This window comes from Pleurodeles waltl, chromosome 6 (assembly GCF_031143425.1).
Source record: "Pleurodeles waltl isolate 20211129_DDA chromosome 6, aPleWal1.hap1.20221129, whole genome shotgun sequence".
In the NCBI taxonomy this organism is placed as follows: domain Eukaryota; kingdom Metazoa; phylum Chordata; class Amphibia; order Caudata; family Salamandridae; genus Pleurodeles; species Pleurodeles waltl.
This window is the reverse complement of record NC_090445.1, coordinates 354,603,926-354,623,737: the sequence shown is the minus strand read 5'-3', so window position 1 is coordinate 354,623,737 and position 19,812 is coordinate 354,603,926.

Sequence of the window (19,812 nt, the reverse complement as noted above, 5' to 3'; positions counted from 1 at the left end):
AATAATAATAAAAGGAAGTTGAATAAAATATATGTAGGTTAAAGTGCACAGTGGCCTAGTGTGTTAAAATAACATGCATTGAGCTATGACTAAAGTGGCTACACAACACCATTACTCGTGACATGGCACTCTGATCACTTATTGATGTTTCAGACTTTACGTTGGTAAGTTGGGTCAATGACCAAATTATAATTAGCACGTGGTCCAAAAGGACTGGAAACGTGTAAAATTGCATCATTACTTATTTGAAACTTTAGAAATATGTATTTACAGCAAGATTCAAGCCAGTTTATGTAGACAGTAGCAGATTGGTATGAACCCTTAGTCCTTCACAAATGTGGTTGTAAGTCAGGCTGTGTCAACCAACTTTAATGTTTAAGCTGAACTGTATTGATTGAAACAGACAGCACTGTATCCACATTGGTGACAGAGCTACACATACGCCAAACAATGTTTTAATTTCCTTAGTTATGTCCAGATGGGAATTCAATGATGGTGAGAAATGTAATAATTAAAGAGACATTTGCAGATGGAAGGTTACATCACATAGATGTTGGAGTATCCCATCTTGTAAAGTCAATATCAGGCCCAAAACATGAATCTTTTGGAAATGTGAATATGTTTTTGCTCTGTACTGAAGTGGGTTAGTAATGTATCAAGGCCTATGTATTTACTCATGATGTGAAAGCCGTTTCTCATTCCACCACAAAAACATTTTAGTAAATATCTTCAACAGCATTGGTATGTGCATAGTGCACAATACATAACTACATTAATTCAGAGCAGATTCCACATGATATGTGGTACAATATACTTTAGCTACTTGAAGTAAGTATTACCAATGTGAAATGGCTGCTAAAGGAAACAGGTTTTCAGTTCACAGACAACTTGGTACAACATTGCAGTATTTATGGACACACATTGATACTTATATAACTTTTGGTGAATATACATGATGCAGTTTATTTGACTTTTTAAACCCGCTGTACAAGTGTATTTAGGGCTACTGTGAATTTTGGGGACATAGCGGAGGAGTGAAACAGTTTGTGCAGAGAAATAAAAGTACAAGTACAGAAGAGACACAGGCATACATGATGAAGGAGTTAGCATGGGGAATTTCAAGACTGTGAGCAAATGGTTTGTGGAATTCTTACCTACTGTCAACATCAGGACAGTGCACACTCTACGGGCGAAAAAAATGCAAAAACCCAGTCCTTATGCAAGAGTATAATTCATGCATTGTGTTTATATGCAGTCTGTTAACTTTTTGCATTGCAGAGTTTAACCTTGAAAAATACCATTAATGATGTTTGCAATAACTGTTCATTTGCAAGGTATTGCTGCAGGCTTACTGAGTGTGTCAGGGTGTGGTCCCTTTCTTGGACCTTCTAGAAGCTTTCCCTGCAGCATCACTGGGTATGGTTTGTGGGCTGGGCTTGACTCTATATAAGGGAGCCTGCCCAGCTCCACATGCTCACCATTCAGAGGTCCCGATGCAGAGCAGCAGCAATTTCCTGAGCTCCTGTCCTGGAGGCCTACTTTGGCATTCCAGGCGTGCCCTCAGTTTTCTGATGGTCTTTGAGCAGGGAGGTAAGGCGGAGGTTGGGCTTGGCCCCCTGACCCCTTTTTCAAAGTCATTTGAGTCTTGGGCCTAGTTTGTGAAAACTCTTTGTGTGCGTGAGTGCACAATCGTTTTTTATGGCATTTGCATATTCTTGTTTGAATCAGCAGTGTGCGCGATTCATTTCTGGCATTTAGACATTGATGTTCAGATCGGCAAGAGGGTGCGTGATCGTTTCATGGCATTTGCATATTCTTGTTTGAATCAGCAGTGTGCGTGATTCATTTCTAGCAATTAGACCTTGATGTTCAGATCGGCAACAGGGTGCGCGATCGTTTCATGGCATTTGCATATTCTTGTTTGAATCAGCAGTGTGCGCAATTCATTTCTGGAATTTAGACCTTGATGTTCATATCGGCAACAGGGTGCGCGGTCGTTTCATGGCATTTGCATTTTCTTGTTTGAATCGGCAGTGTGCGCAATTCATTTCTAGCATTTAGACCTTGATGTTCAGATCGGCAACAGGGTGCGCAATCGTTTCATGACATTTGCATATTCTTGTTTGAATCGGCAACCGTGTGCGTGATTCATTCCAGTCAGTAAACTCTTGAATTCCAGATCGGCTGTGCGTGTGATCTTTTCATGGTATTAAAAACTCTGATGTGTCGTGTTTGTTAAAGTGCACACATTTATCCTGAGGTTTTGGGTTTTGTTTGAAAAGCTTTATTCAGAGTGCGACATTCTTTGTGCATATTAAGTTCCAAGAACAGTTCCTATTGTTTTCAGGGGCTGTTCAGATAGCTTTTGTCCTCATGTAAGAATGCAATGTTTATTCTGAAAAATGACTGCAGGAGGTTCTTGAATTCTTAACAGTATATGATATTTCCTGAAAAGCTCATATGAAACATTGTATTAACCCATTCTTGATTTTTCCAGGTACCTAGATTTCTTGAGGCCTAGTTAGGGTCTTGTCCTAGGTTATCCAAGATTACAGTATAAGTATTTTTAGTACCATAGTCTATTGGAATACAGTGTGATTATATTTTTACATTGTATAGTTTAACCTCTTACTTCCTACAGTTCTCCTTCCCAGCTGTTTCCTACCTAATCACCTTTTCCCCCACTTAGACTATTTCAGGCTCCTTGGTACATCTATTGGAGTTTTAGAGCTGTCTTGTGGTGGACATGTTGGGAATGGTCCCTGGTGCCTAGAGGTTTCTGCCCCCCCTGGGGGCAGATCGGCCTAATAAGAGGCCGATCTGCCCCCAGGGGGGGCAGAAAAGGCCTTCCCGAAAATATGCCCCCCCTGGGAGCGACCCTTGCCCAAGGGGTCGCTCCCTTTTATCAATAACAGTAAAAAAAAAAAAATCCCTGGTGTCTAGTGGGGTTTCAAAAGCCGGATTGCAAGCAATCCGGCTTTTGAAACCCTCGTGAGACTTCAACGGAAAGGAAATACTTTTCCTTCCCTTTGAAGCCCCTCCGGGCCTCCCCAGTGATTGAAAGAGAAATGCTTTTGCATTTCTCTTTCAATCGCGCTGGAAGCAGAGCTTCCAGCGCGACGAGGGAGGCCCCTGTGACTAATCAGCGCGCGCAAGCGCGCGCAAGCGCGCGCGCGCTGACGTCACAGGGGGGGTGGGGGGCGGTCGGGGGTGGAAGGGGAAGGTCTTCCCCTTCCATCCCCGACTTGGGGGGGGAGGGGGGTGCACGGGGGGCGCGCTATAGCGCCCCCAAGCTCCCCTGTGCCATGGACGAGATGATCTCGTCCAAGGCACAGGGGAACTGTAGCCTTGGACGAGATCATCTCGTCCAAGGCACAGAACAGGTTAATAAAACAACTGCATCTTAGGTAGGAAAGCGTGAGCTGCAACAACCAGGACAACACAACATGACAGTATTAAAACGGTGACTAGCAGACTGAAACATAAGAGTAACACTCTCATATTTTCACTATAATCAATGGACTAGCTCCTACCTAGGCTAAGATAGAGCACAGCATGTTAAGCTCTAATTCTGCCCTTCAGGTTCCCCTGGGAAGACATCAACCCCCATACCGGAGCAAAGGCCTGCAGTCTGTGTTAGCATCTGTAACAAAACATTCAGCAATCAGCATACAGTCGTGGTTCCCTGGCTGTAATCTCCATCTAACATGTAAGGGACAAGGAAGTGATTTTATAACAAACCAACGGACATTCTGAGAAAATATCCCTACGTAAGGATGTCTATTTTCTACGAATTTTAGAGACTAAACTTCAACCACGTTCACCAGAAATGTACCATGCTGTAGCCTTGGAAGAAGCACAGAGTGATCAAGAATGTCATGTTTGAGAACTGAGTGCTGGCCTAGGCAAAAACAGTTAGAGAAATGGAAAATAAAACAAGACCGTAAAAAATGTTTTTTGTAATAATAATAAAAGGAAGTTGAATAAAATATATCTAGGTTAAAGTGCACAGTGGCCTAGTGTGTTAAAATGACATGCATGGAGCTATGACTAAAGTGGCTACACAACACCATTACTCGTGACATGGCACTCTGATCACTTATTGATGTTTCAGACTTTACGTTGGTAAGTTGGGTCAATGACCAAATTATAATTAGCACGTGGTCCAAAAGGACTGGAAACGTGTAAAATTGCATCATTACTTATTTGAAACTTTAGAAATATGTTTTTACAGCAAGATTCAAGCCAGTTTATGTAGACAGTAGCAGATTGGTATGAACCCTTAGTCCTTCACAAATGTGGTTGTAAGTCAGGCTGTGTCAACCAACTTTAATGTTTAAGCTGAACTTTATTGATTGAAACAGACAGCATTGTATCCACATTGGTGACAGAGCTACACATACGCCAAACAATGTTTTAATTTCCTTAGTTATGTCCAGATGGGAACTCAATGATGGTGAGAAATGTAATACTTAAAGAGACATTTGCAGATGGAAGGTTACATCACATAGATGTTGGAGTATCCCATCTTGTAAAGTCAATATCAGGCCCAAAACATGAATCTTTTGGAAATGTGAATATGTTTTTGCTCTGTACTGAAGTGGGTTAGTAATGTATCAAGGCCTATGTATTTACTCATGATGTGAAAGCCGTTTCTCATTCCACCACAAAAACATTTTAGTAAATATCTTCAACAGCATTGGTATGTGCATAGTGCACAATACATAACTACATTAATTCAAAGCAGATTCCACATGATATGTGGTACAATATACTTTAGCTACTTGGAGTAAGTATTACCAATGTGAAATGGCTGCTAAAGGAAACAGGTTTTCAGTTCACAGACAACTTGGTACAACATTGCAGTATTTATGGACACACTATATACATACTTATATAACTTTTGGTGAATATACATGATGCAGTTTATTTGACTTTTTAAACCCGCTGTACAAGTGTATTTAGGGCTACTGTGAATTTTGGGGACATAGCGGAGGAGTGAAACAGTTTGTGCAGAGAAATAAAAGTACAAGTACAGAAGAGACACAGGCATACATGATGAAGGAGTTAGCATGGGGAATTTCAAGACTGTGAGCAAATGGTTTGTGGAATTCTTATCTACTGTCAACATCAGGACAGTGCACACTCTACGGGCGACAAAAAGGAAAAAACCCAGTCCTTATGCAAGAGTATAATTCATGCATTGTGTTTATATGCAGTCTGTTAACCTTTTGCATTGCAGAGTTTAACCTTGAAAAATACCATTAATGATGTTTGCAATAACTGTTCATTTGCAAGGTATTGCTGCAGGCTTACTGAGTGTGTCAGGGTGTGGTCCCTTTCTTGGACCTTCTAGAAGCTTTCCCTGCAGCATCACTGGGTATGGTTTGTGGGCTGGGCTTGACTTTATATAAGGGAGACTGCCCAGCTCCACATGCTCACCATTCAGAGGTCCCGATGCAGAGCAGCAGCAATTTCCTGAGCTCCTGTCCTGGAGGCCTACTTTGGCATTCCAGGCGTGCCCTCAGTTTTCTGATGGTCTTTGAGCAGGGCGGTAAGGCGGAGGTTGGGCTTGGCCCCTGACCCCGTTTTCAAAGTCATTTGAGTCTTGAGCCTAGTTTGTGAAAACTCTTTGTGTGCGTGAGTGCACAATCGTTTTTTATGGCATTTGCATATTCTTGTTTGAATCAGCAGTGTGCGCGATTCATTTCTGGCATTTAGACATTGATGTTCAGATCGGCAAGAGGGTGCGTGATCGTTTCATGGCATTTGCATATTCTTGTTTGAATCGGCAGTGTGCGCGATTCATTTCTGGCATTTAGACCTTGATGTTCAGATTGGCAACAGTGTGCGCAATCGTTTCATGGCATTTGCATATTCTTGTTTGAATCAGCAGTGTGCGTGATTCATTTCTGGCATTTAGACCTAGATGTTCAGATCAGCAACAGGGTGCGCGATCGTTGCAAGGCATTTCCATCTTCTTGTTTGAATCGGCAGTTTGCACATTTCATTTCTGGCATTTAAACTTTGATGTTCAGATCGACCACAGTGTGCGCGATCGTTTCATGGCATTTGCATATTCTTCTTTAAATCAGCAGTGTGCGCGATTCATTTCTAGCATTTAAAACTTTGATGTTCAGATCGCCAACATTGTGCGCAATTGTTTTATGGCATTTGCATATTCTTGTTTGAATCTGCTGTGTGCGCAATTCATTTCTGGAATTTAGACCTTGATGTTCATATCGGCAACAGGGTGCGCGGTCGTTTCATGGCATTTGCATTTTCTTGTTTGAATCGGCAGTGTGCGCAATTCATTTCTAGCATTTAGACCTTGATGTTCAGATCGGCAACAGGGTGCGCAGAGCAGCAGCAATTTCCTGAGCTCCTGTCCTGGAGGCCTACTTTGGCATTCCAGGCGTGCCCTCAGTTTTCTGATGGTCTTTGAGCAGGGCGGTAAGGCGGAGGTTGGGCTTGGCCCCTGACCCCGTTTTCAAAGTCATTTGAGTCTTGAGCCTAGTTTGTGAAAACTCTTTGTGTGCGTGAGTGCACAATCGTTTTTTATGGCATTTGCATATTCTTGTTTGAATCAGCAGTGTGCGCGATTCATTTCTGGCATTTAGACATTGATGTTCAGATCGGCAAGAGGGTGCGTGATCGTTTCATGGCATTTGCATATTCTTGTTTGAATCAGCAGTGTGCGTGATTCATTTCTAGCAATTAGACCATGATGTTCAGATCGCCAACAGGGTGCCCGATCGTTTCATGGCATTTGCATATTCTTGTTTGAACGGCAGTGTGCGCGATTCATTTCTGGCATTTAGACCTTGATGTTCAGATCGGCAACAGGGTGCGCGATCGTTTCATGGCATTTGCATATTCTTGTTTGAATCGGCAGTGTGCGCGATTCATTTCTGGCATTTAGACCTTGATGTTCAGATTGGCAACAGTGTGCGCAATCGTTTCATGGCATTTGCATATTCTTGTTTGAATCAGCAGTGTGCGTGATTCATTTCTGGCATTTAGACCTAGATGTTCAGATCAGCAACAGGGTGCGCGATCGTTGCAAGGCATTTCCATCTTCTTGTTTGAATCGGCAGTGTGCACATTTCATTTCTGGCATTTAAACTTTGATGTTCAGATCGACCACAGTGTGCGCGATCGTTTCATGGCATTTGCATATTCTTCTTTAAATCAGCAGTGTGCGCGATTCATTTCTAGCATTTAAAACTTTGATGTTCAGATCGCCAACATTGTGCGCAATTGTTTTATGGCATTTGCATATTCTTGTTTGAATCTGCTGTGTGCGCAATTCATTTTCTGGCATTTAAACTTCGAATTTTCAGATCGGCAACAGTGTGCACGATCGTTTCATGTCATTTGCATATTCTTGTTTGGATCAGAAACCGTGTGCGCAGTTCGTTCCAGTCAATAAATCCTTGAATTCCAGAACGGCTGGGCACTGTGGCACTGGTGCAGACACCACCGATACCGAGGGACTCAGTGACATGGAGGGTGAGGGGACTGGCACAGAGGCCACCAGTGATTCATCATCATCTTCGGAGGCCTCCACACAAGACTAGCCCCTAGTGGTGGTAGACCCTACTGCATAATTCCCATTCTACATCATTGTCCACCACCCACATTCCCATCTCCACTCTCTCTCTTGCTCCCGCCTGTTGGCCGTACCCGCCCAACCAAACGGGGTGGCATTACCTTTGCTGCAGGCACCTCTCCCTGCCCATGTCTCCCAGGATGTGCTCAGTGAGGAGGTTAGTGACCTATTGCAGACTATCTCTGTAGGCCAGACTGCACTAGTGAATGCCATCCAGGGCCTTAGTGGGCAGATGACACAAATGCTAGCTTACCAAGATGGCATTCACAGTTCAATGTCTGGCCTACAGAGGTCAATCCAAGGTCTGGCCTCCTCGATGACCACAGCCTCTCACCCATCCCAGCCTCATGCCCCAACTTCCACCTCTTCCCCATCCCAAATCCCTATTCTCAGCCCTATCCAAAGCGCATGCTCCACTTTGCATGCACCCACTCCAACACACTCAAGCAGCACATCCACACAAACACATCAAAAACACAGACACCACACCCTTCACAACCAGCACACACATAAGCACAGACATAACACACACCACCACGCCCATATGCACAGCCACCACAAGCACAGAGACCACACTTACCAGCACACAAACATGCACATTCACCACCACCACACACAGACACCACACCCTCAAATACAAAAACATCCACAATCACCACACCCACCACCACCACACAAATATCCACAACCAGTACCATACACACACATGCACAAGAATATGCCCAGGTACCACAACCACACACAGCAACTCCACAGCACACCCATCCACACACAAACAAATACTGTACATTACACGCGCTGTGCACAAATGCCCACAATCACGCAAACAACAGACACCCAGTAAGAAAGACAAACCAAAATCTGCACCACATACACCAGACCCACAGGCAACTGCACCATCAACAGACACATGCACATCACCCACTGCCACTCCCTCTAACTCTGAACTAGAACTCCATTCCAACCACCTTACCCCTACCACATCCTAAGCCACAGCTCCCAAACGTAAACCCACCCCTCGCTCCCCCCCAAATCCAAACCCACCCCCAAATCCAAACCTACCTCTCCCAAATCCAAATGCACCCCTCCCAAAACCAAACCCACCCCTCCCAAAACCCAAAGACCTCCCAAGAAAGATCATTGAGGTGCCTTCTCTCTGCCCAATAGATGCCCCTTCCTGAGGAGGTTATAATTAGCACTGGAAATAGGAGGCAAGTTCTGGGCATGCAACTCAGAATTGTGACCCTTGCAAAAAATATTTGTTATACAGGCGCATATTGTTGTGACTATATATATTGAAAGATGTATCTCAATTTTTGTTACTTTTTTTATTTCTTTACAATACTTTTCACTGGCATTATTTCGGTAATTGTTACAAATTGTTTGCTGATAATGTAATTTCTGCTTTTGTATGAGCTATGCACTTACCCTCATTTTTGCCAGTGGGAAGCACAGATTTTATTCTTTAAATATTTTTTATGATGTATGCTTTTCTATTGTACATTTGTGATCAACATGTTATTTTTGGTGCAAGCATTCACCATGTTGCTGGGCACTTGGACCAAAATTGCACGAGTTTTTTTAATTTTGCATGGAGAATGCATGTGTGTTTATTTTCACATGATGTGTTACTAATATACACATATGCATTACACAGAACAAAAGACACTTTAGAGTTAAAACACATCTAATGTTTGACCTAAATTACACACACCAAGGGGACATGTGCCTTTCACACATCTCTGACTCGTTTGGAGTTTCAATCAATCAATCAATCAATCAAAAAAATTTATAGAGCGCGCTACTCACCCGTGAGGGTCTCAAGGCGCCTGTGGGGGGGGGGTGAGGGAGGGGTTACTGTTCGAACAACCATGTCTTGAGGTTGAGGACCCTTGGGGGACTCTGCAGATGATCTTGGTGGCGGTGGAGTGGAAAGGTGGAAGGCAGACTCTTTGGGTCTGGTCGGTGAGGAAGGAGGTGAGCCAATCTAAGGCTTTGGGCGAATTCCTGTGTTGTGGAGATGTGTGCGGAGTGTGTGGTAGCAGACAGTGTCAAAGGCTGCGGAGAGGTCTAGGAGGATGAGAGAGACGGTTTCGCCTTTGTCGACTTTGGTCCTGATGTCGTCAGTGCATGCGATGAGGGAGGTTTCCGTGCTGTGGTTCTTGTGGAACCCGGATTGTGAGGGGTCAAGAGTGTTGTTTTCTTCGAGAAAGTGGGATAGGCGGGCGTTGACTAGTTTCTCGGCAACCTTGGCGGGGAAAGGGAGGAGGGAGATGAGCAATACTTGGAGAGGGCCTCCAGGTCGGCTTTGTTTTTTTTTTAGGAGAGCAGTGATTTCTGCATGCTTCCAGGAGTCTGGGTAGGTGGCGGAGTCGAAAGAGGAGTTGATTATGTCGCGGAGTATGGGGGCGATGGTTGGGCTGGCTTTGTGTAGATGCATTGAGAAAAGGGGCCGGAGGGGGATCCGGAGTGGATGGAGTTCATGGTTTTTTCAGTTTCTTCGTGTGTGGTGGGAGCCCAGGTGGTGAGTGTGGTTGGGGGGTCATGAGTGGGGGTTGAGTTGGGTGAGTGCGGGTTGTGTGTGGTGGGTGTGTGTGGTATGAAGCTGTTGTGGATGTCCAGGATTTTGTTGTGGAAGTGGTTGGAGAGGGCGTCACATAGCGGCAGTGTGTGTGTAGGGGGTCTATGTTGCTGGCTTTGGGTTTGGCTAGCTCTTTAATGATGGTGAAGAGTTCTTTGCTGTTTTGGGACTTGTTTTCAAGGCGTGTCTGGTAGTGATCTCTTTTGGTGGTGCGTATGAGTTGGTGATGGGTGCGAATTATAGTTTTGAGGGCAGAGAAGTTGGTTGTAGTAGGTTCTTGTCGCCATATTTTCTCCGCTTGGCGGCATTTGCCCTTGGAGTCTTGGAGTTCGGGGGTGAACCATGGGGTGTTCTTGATGTTGCGGGTGGCAATGTGTTTTCTGAGGGGTGCTAGATAGTGATCCATTTAGAGAGGTTGTGTGCTCCTGCGTTGGGGTCGTTGGTGTGGGGGGGAGGTTGTGAGCGAGTTGGGAGTTCAGGCGTTCTGTGGGGATCTTGTCCCACATGCAGTAGGGTGTGGTGTGTTGATGGTGGTGTGTGGGGGGTTTGGTGAAGGAGAAGTGGACGCAGTGGTGGTCAGTCCAGTGGAGCTTGGTGGTGTGGGAGTAGGCTATGTGTTGGCTTGAGGTGAAAATTTCATCAAGCGTGTGTCCTGCTGAGTGGGTGGGTGCGGTGACCAGTTGTTTGAGTCCGAGGTTGGTGAGGTTGTCTATAAGGGAGGTTGAGTCGTGGTCTTGAAGGTTCTCCAGGTGAAAGTTGAAATCACCGAGGAGGATGTAGTCTGTGGAGGTGAGGGAGTGCGAGCTGATGGTGCCGGCAATGGTGTCGCAGAAGGCGGAGTGTGGTCCTGGTGGTCTGTAGATTAGTGTACCTCTGAGGATGGAGTTGTTGGTAATGTGGATTAGGAAGTACATGTGTTCTGTGTTGTCGATAGTGTCTTGAGAGCTGGTGGTGACTTTGATGGTGTCCCTGTGTAGGATGGCTGTGCCACCACCTGGCCTGTTGAGGCGGTCTTTGCGTAAGAGTTTGTATCCCTTTGGGGTGGCGATGGCTATATCAGGTTCCGAGGAGGGGTTGGTCCAGGTTTCCATGAGGAAGGTGATGTCTGGTGAGTGTGATGTGATGAGGTTCCAGAGTTCTATGACATGTTTGTGAAGGGAGCGGGTTTTGAGGAGCAGGCAGTTGAGATGGTTGTGGTGGGTGGTGTTGGTGTGGTGCATGAGGGTGTTGTTGCAGGGTGTGTTCTGGCTGTGGGGTAGTGTGCGGCATGGCTGGTTGGTGGGGGCAGAGCAGGTGAGAATTGCGTTGGGGGTGTTGTGTTTGTTGTTGGGAGGGTGGTTATGGTTGGTGTGTGGTGTGAGGGATGAGGAGCAGGAAAAATGACAGGTGTAGCAGGTGAAGGGGCCATGGGTGTGTGTATGGCTGAGAAGGGTGCAGGTGGGGCGAGGGCCTGGGTTGATTGAGTGGAGGGTGAGGGGGGAGTAGATTTGTCTGAAGGGGGCCAGGGGGACTGGCGCTGGGTGCGGTCTTGGCGCGGACGGGCGCAGACGGGCTTGCCTTTGGCGCGCCTTCATGGGGAGGAGGGAGGGAGTGGCAGCTGGGAGGAGGTAGGGCTGGGCGAATGGGAAGGCTGCGGGGGTGGGGCCCCAGGGGATGGGAGCGTCAGGAAAAACAAATTAGAAAGGAAAACGGATGGAGAAGGAGGTGGGGGAGGCGGGAGAGGCCACGGGGATGCAGCGGCAGGGGCTAAGAAAGGGAAAGGAAAAAACGTATGGAGAAGGTGGTGGAGCGGTGCGGCGGCGCAAGGAGCGACCTGCCTGCTGGAAGCAGGGTCAAGGGTTGCTCCTCGTTACCGCGCCGCGGCTGCCATAAATGGGGAGGATTGAGGCAGAGGCAGCTGGGAGGAGGGACGGCTGGGCGACTAGGAAGGCTTGGGGGGTGGGGCTGCAGGGGATGGCAGCGGCTGGAAAAACAAATTGGAAAGGAAAACGGATGGAGAAGGAGGTGGAGGGAGGCAGGAGGGGCCGTGGGACGCAACGGCAGGGGCTAAGAAATGGAAAGGAAAAACCGATGGAGAAGGAGGTGGGGGAGACGGGACTGGCCGCGGGGACGCAGCAGAAGGGGCTAAGAAATGGAAAGAAAAAAACAGATGGAGAAGGAGGCAGCGCGGGGCGGTGGCGCGAGGAGTGACCTGCCTGCTGGAAGCAGGGTCAAGTGTTGCTCCTCCTTATCATGCCGCGGCTGCCATAAATGGGGAGGAAAGAGGGAGTTGCACCTGGGAGGAGGGAGGGCTGGGGGGGTGGGGCCGCAAGGGATGGCAGCGGCGGGAAAAACAAATTGGAACGGAAAACGGATGGAGAAGGAGGTGGGAGAGGTGAGAGGGGCGGCAAGGGCTAAGAAATGGAAAGGAAAAACTGATGGAGAAGGAGGTGGGGGGAGGCGGGATGGGCCGCGAGGACGCAGCAGCAGGGCCTAAGAAATGGAAAGGAAAAAACAGATGGAGAAGGATGCGGCACGGGGCGGCGGCGCGAGGGGCGACCTGCCTGCTGGAAGTAGGGTCAAGGGTTGCTCCTCGTTACCGCACTGCGGCTGCCATGAATGGGTAGGAGGGAGGGAGTGGCAGCTGGGAAGAGGGAGGGCTGGGCAAATGGGAAGGCTCGGGGGGTAGGGCTGCAGGGAATGGCAGTGTCGGGAAAAACAATTTGGAAAGGAAAAAGGGTGGAGAAGGAGGTGGGGGGAGGCGGGAGGGGCAACAGGGACGCAGTGGCAGGGGCTAAGAAATGGAAAGGAAAAACGGATGGAGAAGGAGGCGGCCCGAGGAGCGACCTGCCTGCTGGAAGCAGGGTCAAGGGTTGCTCCTCTTTACAGTGCCGCGGCTGCCATAAATGGGGAGGAGGGAGGGAGTGGCAGCTGGGAGGAGGGAGGGCTGGGCGAATGGGAGGGCTGGGGGGGTGGGGCTGCAGGGGATGGCAGCGGTGGGGAAAACAAATTGGAAAGGAAAACGGATGGAGAAGGAGGTGGGGGACGCGGGAGGGGCTACGGGGACGCAGCGGCAGGGGCTAAGAAATGGAAAGGAAAAATGGATGGAGAAGGAGGTGGAGGGAGGCGGGAGGGGCCGCAGGGACGCAGCGGCAGGGGCTAAGAAATGGAAAGGAAAAAACTGATGGAGAAGGAGGCGGGCGGCAGCACGAGGAGCGACCTGCCTACTGGAAGCAGGGTCAAGGGTTGCTCCTTGTTACCGCGCCACGCCTGCCATAAATGGGGAGGAGGGAGGTAGTGGCAGCTGGGAGGAAGAAGGGCTGGGCGAATGAGAAGGCTGGGGGGATGGGGCCACAGAGGAAAAACAAATTGGAAAGGAAAATGGATGGAGAAGGAGGTGGGGGAGGCGGGAGGGGCCACGGGGATGCAGCGTCAGGGGCTCAGAAATGGAAAGGAAAAACGGATGGAGAAGGAGGTGGGGGGATGCGGGAGGTGTTCAAGTTCAGTTCTAATGTACACAAGCAATTCCGAGGATGACGGGTGTGGCAAAGTACCCAGAGTAACAAAAACAGCAAAATCAGAGCCCAGCACATATCAACAACCTGGGGAACAGAGGCAAAAAGTTAAGGGAGACCACACCAAGGATGAAAAGTCTAACAATGGATAATACAGTGACTTACCTTCTGTTCTAGCAAAAAAGGGGTTGATTTTCATCTTGGTCCTGGAGCAGCAGCAATGGCAGGACTTGTATGACTGGGTTTATGGTGGCAGGAAATGAGATAATTTTGAAAAAAGGTGTGTTTCATACCAGTCCCCCAACTCAAGTGTGGAGGTTTAAGAGCCATAGCTGCTTCCGTGGGAAGGCACATCATGATTGGCTCAGGAGGAAAGGGAGCTGGAGTCCTGCTCCCGGCCTCTTTTGTCTTTGGTGCCGTCAAGATGGGTGGAAATTCATGGTGGTGACAGCGGTTCATCAGCATTCTTTCATCTATAAACCTGCCAACATCTAAAGAGAGTGAGTGGACTGCCAAGGTTGTAGACTGGAAATCTGATGGAAAATCAACAGTTGGACCATTACCACACAGATCTAAATCAGTCCCTAAATATGAAAACAGTGCTTAGAAGTACTAGCAGTCAAAAGGTTACTACAAATAGTGTCTGAAGTGGTAATGAGCGCAGATTCAGTACTATGGGCCTTCCTAAAACCATGTTGAGAGGAATCTAAGCCTCCCGAATTATGAAGAAAGTTGGCTAGTTCTTTATTAATGTGTTTCTCAAAGAGCTTAGCCTGAACAGGGAGTAAAGCAATAGGCCTCAAATTATGTAAATCATGTGCTGCTCCGTCAGGTTTCTTTATCAGAGGGACCACTGTTGCTTCCCTCCAAGATGGAGGAAAAACTCCTGAGGTTAAAATCTCCTGAAAAACCGGAGCAAGGGCTGTGGAAACTAGTTCAGGAACCTGCTGTAAGATGTGGGGAGGGATGGGGGGGCATGGATCGCTAGGGGAACCTGACTTAATTCCCAACATAATCTCCTTAATCCTTTCAGGAGGTAATGGCTGAAAATTGGTTAGCAAAGGACAATCTTTATCTGAGGTGCTATTAGAGACATCAAAAGGGCAGAATGTCCCTTCAGAGTGACTAAAGCTCAAATTAATTTGTAAAACTTTATTTGCAAAGAAAGTTGCCACCTTATTACAACATTTTTGTGAGTTTTCCAGCCTATGGGTAGTAGGGAGAGCCGTCAAGAAACGTACCACTTTAAAAAGTTCTCTGGGGGCATTTAATGCTTCCTTAATCTTTTGAGTAAAATAATCGGATTTAGCTTTAATACTAGCATCTTTGTAAGCCCTAAGGGCAACTCTTAGTTTATCTTTCTCAGCTGAATTTGGATCTAACTTCCATCTCTGTTCTTGTTGGCAATATTTTCTTTGTAATTGCTTGAGGTCCTTATTAAACCAGAGGCATCTGTTTTTTTTTTCTGAAGAGGCAGAGGTCCTAAGTGGGGCAAGTTGATTGATTGAGTTATTAATTCCATAATTAAAACTGTCCGTAGCTGACAGAGGAAGGCTTCCAGCTGCTTCCCAACATGCAACCAGAGCCGGGCCTAGCTGTTGCTTTTTAATACGGTTCCAGTGTCTGAAGGTTAAAAGATGATGATGATCAGTCCAATCAAGCAGTTTATTTGTCAACATCACCAGATCCTCAGGACGGGCAAATATCCTGTCTAACAAATGGCCTGCTGTGTGAGTAGCTGTTTTAACTTTTAATTCCCAGTCAAAGACCGCCATAAGACTTAGAAATTCCTTAATATGTGGGTTCTGGCTGTCGTCAAAATGAAGATCGAAATCCCCTAATATAATGCATTTCGTGGACATGGTCATCGGTTCAACTAAATTTGGCCAATGCTGCAGAAAATTGGAATAAGGTCCTGACGGGCGATAAACCAAGAGTCCTTCAAATAATACAGAATTATTTTGACAAATTTTAAAGTACATTCACTCACAAATCTCTGATGTGGGATTGACCACATTTCACTGGCAAGAGAGATAGAACCTGCAGATAATAGCTAATCCTCCTCCTCTGCCAATGATTCTGTCCAGTCTATAAAATGTATATCCCGGAGGCGTAACGGCTATATAATCCGGGTTAGAATCAGCTTTTGCCCAAGTGTCAGTAATAAAAAGGCAGTCTAAGTTATGATGACCGATTAAATATTCAATTTCCATCTTATGTTTAATTAAAGAGTGTGCATTAATTAAAGTGTAAATTAGAGGGTCGGTTGTTAGGGCCACTCCCCTTTTTAAACTCTTGCCACCCTCATATGAAGAACTGCAAGGTGCCATAGTGTTGCATGCAATCTGGGGTGACCAACTGTGGTGTTTGAAGCCCCACTCTTTCAGTTTGTCTGGGACAATCTTGAGCAAGCGCCTGCATAGCAGGCCTCCCGCTAAAGAATGGAGGGTTTGAGAAGAATAGGAGATACAGCCCAAAATTGCTTGGGTTGGGGCATGATCACTGGCCCCCGGCCCCGGTCAGGCGCAGATGGGTGCAGACGGGCTTTCCCTAGGCGTGCCTGCTGCGCGCCCGCTGCCCTCGTCCACTGCATGGCCGCACCGGGTCTGAAATAAGACCACCGGCTCTCAGACGCACAGGATCACGTAACTGGCAGCAGCTAGACTGCTAACCTGAGTTGTAAACAATAGTAAGAGAAATAATGGAAGGGAGGGCTCTGACAGGCCCCCTCACCTTCCGCGGTTAAAACCGCCTTCTGAAGGCAGTAATTAAAATGTCCTGTACTTTTAAAATAGAATGTCCCAATCTGACCCCATTAAAAATTCACACGCGTGAACACTTACACTACAAGTAGCTTACGGTCGCATCGGGTCTGAAATAAGAGCACTGGCTCTCAGACACACAGGCTCACGTGACCGGCAGCAGCTAGACAGCTAACCTGAGTTGTAACCGATAGTACGAACATTAATGGAGAGGAGGGCTTTAACAGGCCCCCTCACCTTCCGAGGTTAAAACTGGCTTCTGAAGCCAGTAAATAAAATGTCCTGTACTTTTAAAATATAATTTTAAAATAGAATGTCTCAATCTGACCCCAATCAAATATAATTGGCACTACTTGTCCAAGACTTGTCCAAAGCTGTTACGTGAGGTACACAATATGCTATCTAGTGTTACCCATTTTGAAGACAGCTTCTATCAGAACTGTGTTTCTAATGTAGTATGCTTTAGTTAAAAAAAACTGTGCACTACTCCAAGTAGGCTTTAGGACATTCTAGCAATGATGATCCCTGGGAATCATGCTGTGTGAAAGGACTGCCATCTTTATGACAGACTGACTCCTTATATCGTATTCATGTATGGGTCCAGGGGTTGTCTCTTAGATCGAGCCAGGCAGAAGGTTACAACCACTATGCTCTCAGAGATATACATAGCGTTCTGTAGGAATCTCTAGACTCTCTAGAACCCCTAGAACCACATATATCATGATCTGACTATTTAGCTTATTTGCAATGTTTCTAATGCTGAATTCTTTGCTTAGCTTTAGCTGTCCGATTATGGCAGCGCATTCATTATATACCAGATTACGATTCTTTCAATAGACGTTTTGAAAACTTTTCTTGCATCTTTGTCTCACCTCAGCGTGCATGAGTAACTGAGTGAAAGTGGTACAATCTGTTTCCACAACTTCCCTGGTGAGTAGGAATGTCATGCTCTGGTTGCCATTTAACCTTTACTCCAGTGGGTTTGAATGTTCGGGAGAGGCACTGTGTGCTAACCAGGAGTTAGGCCGGTAGTTACTCACTGTGTGGACTGACTCAGCCTCCCACACTTTATTGTCCTGTTATCCTAAAAACGCAGTTCAATTACCAAAGTAGGAGCCGCATGACAATGGAAGAAGAGAATGGGTTCTGAGGAGGCCAAAGACGGCAGGAGAACTTCAGTGAGGACATAAGTCTTTGTTTCAGTGGTAGGTAGTTGTAAATCCAAAACCTCTGCTGCCTTCAGCACAATTTTGTGCAATGAGACGAATTCTGGTGCTGGTGCCCTTAAACTACAAGGCTAACTCAAGGTACATTTCCAAGCCCCTGGCCGAAGATAGACCCTGGAATTCAAAAGGTTCCAGTTGCTGAATAGCACAAGTATCATAATTTATAGTATTTTGAATCCATCCCAAAAATCTTAGAGACTAAGGGGGTCATTATGACCCTGGCGGACGGTGGAGAAGCCGCAGTAAGACTGCCAACAGGCTGTCTGTCTTTTTTTTGGTATTATGACCATGGCAGTTACCGCCATGGTCATCCGCCGCTTCCCCGTTCTGCCAGCCAGGGCGGAGATGACCACCGGGCTGGAGACCTGGGTCTCCAGCCCGGCGGCCGTCACTATACCGCCGGCGGTATTTTGACCCGGCTTACCGGCGTGGATTTCCAGCGCTTTGAACCGCCATGAAATCCAAGGCGGTAAGCACTATCCGTGCCAGGGAATACCTTCCCTGGCACTGATAGGGGTCTCCCCCGGCCCCTACCCCCACCCGACTCCCTCCCCTACCCCCCCACCACCTGCTGCCATCCCCCAAGACCCCCCTCCCCACCCCGACCCCCAACATAACATCATTCATACACACACGACACGCACGCAGGCACCACCAACACACATACATGCAAACACACCGACATAAATGCAAACATCCACACACACAGTCAGACACGCATACCCACATTCAAACATACACGCACACATCCATAACAGACATACACGCACCCATTACCAAACACGCAACAGCCCTGCAAGCATACATGCACTCACACACCCCCTCTACATACACAGATGCACACCCCCATGCACCCATGCAACACCCCCCACCCCCTCCCCTAACGGAAGATCGACTTACCTGTTCCGTAGATCCTCCGGGAGGGGACGGGAGCCATGGGAACTGCTCCGCCAACACCACACCGCCAACAGAACACCGCCACGCCGAATCACAGGACGTGATTCGGTGGGGCGGTGTTCTGTTAGCGTGGCGGTGGAGGTGGAGCAACCTCCACCTCGCTGCCGGCCGCCAGTATGGCTGTTGGTGGATCCCCGTCAGAAAACAGACGGTGAGCAGCCAACAGTCATAATACGCCGAGCGGCAAACCGCCACTACTGGCGGTCTTCCACACGGCGGTCCCTCAGCGGTCTTGTGAAAAGACCGCTGAGGTTGTAATGACCACCTAAATCTGTAACCCTCCTCTTCCAGCAATCACTGGGCCACTCTACAAGAGTGAACTGGGGCTCACCACTTGAATGCAGCACCAGCAAAATTAAATCTGGCACAGAGGGAGGAGGTGTCAGAAGTGGTGGAGGTAGAAGTGGCATCATCTAGGACATTAGTTGTGGTGCAGAGAAGCAGAGCGCTGCATCCACGTGGTGAGATAGATTTGAAGGTACAGCTCTGAACAGCACCAGTTGGAAGGGCAAAAATAGTGGCACATGTGTAGAGTTTGCTAGATCCAAAAGAACACTAAGGGCGTTATTCTAACTTTGGAGGAGTGTTAATCCGTCCCAAAAATGACGGTAAAGTGACGGATATACCACCAGCCGTATTACGAGTTCCATAGGATATAATGGACTCGTAATACGGCTGGTGGTAAATCCGTCACTTTTCCGTCACTTTTGGAACGGATTAACACCTCCTCCAAAGTTAGAATAACCCCCTAAATGGTGTTCACACTTTAGAGAAGAAGGTAAAGCATGTAAGGATGCCCCTAGATCTTTTAGTGTGGTGCCCAAGTCCATTATCTCAATGCTTACAGGCAAGAGTGGTGAGACCCTACTCCCCTCTTCTTGTTCACATACCACATTGCAGTTGTGTTGGTAGTGAAGATCTCAGTGGACCAACCCAAGATGGAAGGAAGGAAGGCCTTAAGCACCAGCTGAATCTCCCCCAGTTCCAGCAGATTGATGTAAAGCACCTGCTCCTCCAGAAACCAGATGCCCCTGATCTCTAGATAAGGCAAATAGGCAAATAGGCTCCACACCATAGGGTGAAAGCATCCATCACTACCATAGTTACCTCTGGAGGGGTAATGAAGGTTATCTCACAAGTCAGGTTCTCCTCATTTCCCCATTAAGCCACTTGTTGTGCT